Here is a 6,188-nt window from a genome sequence, read left to right as displayed (position 1 = left end):
ATGTGAAGACGCCGGTAAGCCACCAGCCACGTGGCAAGGTATAGATTTATGGAAATGGATTAATTTAAGCTATAAGAACAGTTAGCAAGAAGCCTGCCATGGCCATACAGTTTGTATGCAATATAAGTCTCTGTGATTACTTGGTTGGGTCTGAGCGGCTGTGGGACTGGCGGGTGACAAAGGTTTGTCCTGACTGTGGGCAAGGCAGGAAAACTCTAGCTACAAAGATGGCCTTTGACTTCTGATTCTCCCGCTTCTACCTCCCAAATGCAGAGATGTATGCCATCACACCAGATTTTATGTGGCCTAGGGGACTGAACACAGGCATATACATTCTAAGTGAGCACTACCAATTGAGCTCTATCTCAGCCCCTTATTCAACATTTTATTTCCCCGATTTATATTTGTTCTTTTTCAGAATCTCTATTTTATTGACTTACTTTTTCATACCATCTAATATCTTTCATAATTATCCAAGTGTTCATTTGTATCCTCTTTTTTTTATCATAGATCATTTTTAACATTAATCTTTTCAAGTATGTGACTGACATTTCATCTACTTGAATATGTGTGGTCCCTGAAGCCTTCTGGACTTCCGGAGGGGTGATGAGGCCTTGCTTCTTTCCTGTTTGCTGTGTTCTTTTCTGAGATTTGGTACTCCATTGGGGAAGAATCCTTTTTCTATTTCAGGTAAGCACTCTTAAGGAGTGCTCAATCCCAGTACTGCTCGCTCACAGAGAGGGAAACAAGCCACAGAAACAGCATAAACCCACAATGCAATAGTGTAGCACAAATCTTAAAAGATCTTATTAATAAAAAAGAAAAACCTGAAGCCAGGTATTGGGGTGAATGCTGAAAGATTAGAGAAGCAGAACCAGCCACAGCTAACCTCACCTTACTAATTCCTCAGCTAATCTTCGTTTCTTCAAACTAGTAGCCTCTGTGTCCTCATCCAAATGGATCTCAGCTGAACTGCTGCTCAAAAGCCTAAAAGCTTAACCAGACCCTAGTTTCTGGTCCTCATGCCTTATATACCTTTCTGCCTCCTGCCATCACTTCTTGGGATTAAAGATGTGTGTCACCACCGCCCTGGCTGTTTCCAGTGTGGCTTTGAACTCACAGAGATCCAGATGGATCTCTGCCTCTGGAATGCTAGGATTAAAGGCATGTGCTACCATTGCCTAACCTCAATGTTTAATAATGTGGCTGTTCTGTTCTCTGACCCCAGATAAGTTTATTTAGGTATACAATATATTGTGGGACACAATATCACCACACATCAATATAATAAAGACCAATTAACAGGGCTGGAGAGATGGCTCAGCAGTTAAGAACAGTGGCTAGTCTTCATGAGGCCTAAGGTGTGCTTCCCATTACCCATGCTTCACAACCATCTATAACTCCAGTTCTTAGCTTCTTCCAACACCAGGCCTGCACATGGTACACGGACATACATGCAGGCAGAATACCCAGCCACAGAAAAAAATAATAAAAATACATTAAATAAAAGTTTAATAGCTGGTATCACCAATAGCAAGAAAAATGGAGAAAATAAACTAAGAAGCCAACAAGTAATATGAAAAATAACAGTGAAATAATTTTCTGAAAAGGACAATGTGAAAATGAGGGAAAAAAGGAAACAAAAAGAAGCCAGATTTGAAAATACAGGAACAGGGGTAGGGATGCTGCTTAGTGCTTGGCTAGCGTGCCCCGTGTTCCCTTCCCAGCACCACGTAATACTGGGCTCAGTGGCTCACACCTAGAATCCCAGCACTTAGGACTTGGACGCATAAAGATCAGAATTTTATGGTCATCTTTAGCTACATAATGAATTTGAAGCCAGCCTGGACTGCATGAGACTTTGTCTCAAAATATATATAAATATACATATATGTATATATATATAAGACTAAAATGAAAGAGGGAACAAGAGCTTAAAAATCCAAGTACAGAATAAAACTAAGTAAATAAAATTAGATAATAGTTAAGAAAAAAGGAAAAAATGGGGTCAAATGATTCCTCCTCATTGACATACTTTGATGGGAGAAACTTACTTTCTGGTCCTCTAATATTGGAATCCACCAAATGTGGAGGGGCTATGTGTCTCAACTGGTATTTATCATAATTCCTCTCTGCTTCCACCACAAAGTTTGGTTAAGCCTCGCTTCTCATCCTTACTGGTCAGGGCAAATAAAGTTGGACTGTCTGCAAAAGATCTGCATTTACTATAGATGATTTTTAAATGCGCACTCCATGCTGGTACTAACTCCAACAATGTTCCACAGAGTATGGGCCAGGCACGTAATGACTTGCTCTAGAGGCGATGAACATCCAAGCTTTCTATGACCATCTTTCCTGTCACCCACCCAGTAACTCTAGCAGGTTGCATCTTGGGATCCTGAATTGCTGTTTTCCTTTTCTGAGCCTAATTCAGTCCCTAAGAAGAAGGCTCCTGGTGATAGCACTCTAAAGAGACAGTGAACAGTAAGGGTTTTCCTCCCTGATGCTGGGCTGCCACGCAAGAGTCACTTTCAGACCAAATCCTGGTAGCAGATTTCAAGTTTCCAAGAACTATGTGCTTCTCCTGCAGGGAGAACTGCCAATCTTTTATTATGATTTGGCTGGCTGCACTCTCCAGGCTTAACTTGTGCTTTCTCTGAGCTGTCTTGATGCTTTTTAGCTGTTCTATCACCTCCCTTAATTCCCTGAGCTTCTCCTTTCTTTTACTTCCTGGTATATATTTTCTGCTTTGCTGCTTTGACTCAGATTCTCGTTCCCACAATTATGTGAAGGATGCTCGTATTCCACGATCTTCCAAGCTAGGGACCTCATTGCAGTGGGCAAATGAGCTGGCATTCCCAGGGAAGATCTGATGCCATCACAAGGGAGAGGCAAATGAAGATGGCACTGCAGAAAGAGGACGTGAGAATGGAAGGAGAGTTTGGGGTAAAGGACAGAGGAAAAGAGAGAGAGAGCACCACCCCAGGCATGCAGGCAACTTCCAGCAACTAGAAAAGGGAAGGAAACTATTTCTCCTCTTAAGCTTCCAGGATGAACACAGCCCGTGATTTTAGAGTTCTCTCCTTCAATACCATAAAGTAACATATTTGTGGCTTTCATTTGATTGTGTGTTTGAAACAGAATCTGGCATAGCTTAGTAGCCAGAAATGGCCTTGAATTTCTGATCATCCTGTCTCCATGGCTCCTGAGTGCTGGGATCGCAAGGCATGTGCCACTACAGTGGGTTTATACTGGAGATTAAATCTAGAGCTTTATGCATGCTCCACATAAGAAATTAATCATCATGGTCTATTTTCAATATGAGGTACATTTAGAACTCATCAACGTATCAGAGATAAGCAGGGAGCACCAGGCCCCTGTCTGTTCGAGTGGACAGCTGGTGCCTGCTTGTCTAGCTAGGTGCTCTCAGTTCGTCCACGGACTGAAAAGTTATAGAAGGCTGCTATGTGACTTAGCCCACATATCAGAAATGGAGGGAATCTTGGGCCCTAGCATATACAGTAAGCAAAGCTCTGCATCCTGAACCAATAGGAAGGGGAATTTGGAGAGGGGACAATGTTAGATGTCTGGCAGATTGTGCTTCCCTGGAGAATTCAGATAATGAGAACTAAAGGGGGCAGATAAATATAATTAGGAATATAAAAAGCACTGTTTTGTGCCACGTTGGCACATGGCCTTTTCTTTAGTTGGAGACCCAGTTTTGCAAGGTTGTAAAATGAACTGCTTCACTTTCCCTACTCCGAGGCTCCAGTACTGTTATTGTGAAGGTGAGGACCGTGGATTCTCAAACAAGGCAAGAACTCTACCAATTGAAACACAGCTCCAGGCTCTGTTTGTTTCTGTTAAACTGGTAGATACGTGGTTATGTCCTAGAGCAGAAAAAGAATACACTTTGTATCAGCGTCTCCAAGTTCAAGCCAATGCCACCCAAAGTTCACTCTTCTTTTCTTTGTAACTCTCTTCCCTGACTTCTTCATCCTTTGTCCTCTTGCAGGTGACACACAGCAGTATAAAGGAGTCTTAGCAAATCTGGTGAGAAGAACTGATGCAGACCAATGTAAAGTGCTTGCTTCTGTTTATCGGGAGCTAGACCTAGAATAGAAGTAATGATTGAGCATGATGGAGGTCACTTTGTTTTTCTGATGCAAGGGGTTCAGACTGGAAAGGAGCATAAGAATAATGGAACTATTCCATGTCTTAATCTGACTAGTGATTACACAGCACATACCTTCATACATACAAATTCACTGAACTCTCAGACATTGTAATGCTATGTGTGTATCCATGTTTGAGTGTATAGGCATATCTGTATGCATACATGTAAAAGTTAGAGGGCAACCTCAGGTATTGTTCCTCAGGGGCTATCTACTATTTTGTTGTTATCTCTTCCTCCCTCCCTCCCTCCCTCCCTCCCTCCCTCCCTCCCTCCCTCCCTCCCTCCCTCCCTCCCTCGCTCCCTCCCTCCCTCCCTCACTCACTCACTCACTCACTCCTCTCTCTCTCTCTCTCTCTCTCTCTCTCTCTCTCTCTCTCTCTCTCTCTTTCATTCTTTCTGGAACTTGCCAAGTTTTTTCAAGAACTTGGCTCACTGGCTAGTGAGTACCAGGGATTTATAAAACCCTTGTTTCTTACTGCCCAGTGCTGGAATCACAAACTGATGCTCTCATACCTGGCTTTTGTTATGTGGATTCTGAAGATGGAACTTAGGAAGCCATGTTTTCAAAGCAAGCACTTCACTGACTGTGCTACACCACTTTTTTTTTTTTTTTTTTTTTGGTTTTTTGAGACAGGGTTTCTCTGTGTAGCTTTGCGCCTTTCCTGGAGCTCACTTGGTAGCCCAGGCTGGCCTCAAACTCACAGAAACACAGAGATCCACCTGGCTCTGCCTCCCGAGTGCTGGGATTAAAGGCGTGCGCCACCACCGCCCGGCTCTACACCACTTTTAATCATTAAAAATGTCTTTATTTACATGCATGCGTCTATGTGAGTATATGCCACATGTATACAGGTGGTCAGGGTGGCCAGAGGAGGGATCCCCTGGAGCTAGAGTTACAGGTGGTTGTGAGCCACCTGATGTGGGTGCTGGGAAGTGAACACATTTCCTCTGGTAAAGCAGTAAGCATGCTTACCTCCTGAGCCATCTCAGTAGCCCCTCCATAAAAATATTTTTCGGGGCAATTACTGTATTTCTAGAAATGTTTTATGATTATAACAGGTGATCAAAATGACCTCATGTCTTTCTAAGGGCTTCACTACATTCAAAGCTTTAATAATTCTGCAATAATTCTGAGGGTGCCTGGGGATGTAGCTCAGTGGTAGAATACTTGCCTTATGTGTGCCAGGATTATACCCACAGAATCAGGGAAAATGATTTAATAAAAACAGTTTTATTAGGCAGAAGCTATACCTTGGTGTTAGAGAACTGGCCCAGAATGCGTGTGGTCTTTAGTTCCATTCTCAACATCACAGAAATAAGCAACAGTAGAAAAACAGCTTTACTGGAGCTGGGCGTGTAGCTCAGTGGTAAAATGCATACATAGAATGTACCTTATATATTCTAACCCTAACCCCGAGTCTGAACCTTGCACCCAAAACAACAGCAATAATTCTGAGAGACTTTACTAATGATTTGTTTACCAGTTAAGAGTCATAATCAATGGCAAAGTACAGTTTAAATTTACCTCCCCCCATCATCTTTACAATTATTAATTGAGAGGTTGTATTACACCTTTTTTCCCACAGGGCCAGAGGTTATTAAATAATACTTTCATGGTATTTGTTTGTTTGTTTTATAAGACAGAGTTTTTCTGTGTAGTCCTGGTTGTCCTGGAACTCACTCTGTAGACCAGGCTGGCCTCAAACTTAGAGATCCACCTGCCTCTGCCTCCCCAGTGCTGGGATTAAAGGTGAGCTCCACCACCACCCAGCTCATGTTTTTTTTTTTAAAAAAAAAAAAATGGGCAAAGTCTGTGACTAAACGTATCTCCAGAGAAAATATACACATGGCCAATGTGCACATGACAAGACCCACAATATCCTGATCATTAGGGAAATGCAAATCAGCATCATAATAATACTTCACATCCACTAAGATATATAATCAAAAAGACAATAATAACTGTTCATGAGGAATTGCTAAAACTGCAGCCATCTTAATTGCTCACAGC

The sequence above is a fragment of the Peromyscus maniculatus genome, chromosome X (genome assembly GCF_049852395.1).
Source record: "Peromyscus maniculatus bairdii isolate BWxNUB_F1_BW_parent chromosome X, HU_Pman_BW_mat_3.1, whole genome shotgun sequence".
Taxonomy (NCBI): Eukaryota; Metazoa; Chordata; class Mammalia; order Rodentia; family Cricetidae; genus Peromyscus; species Peromyscus maniculatus.
This window is presented reverse-complemented; position numbering follows the sequence as displayed.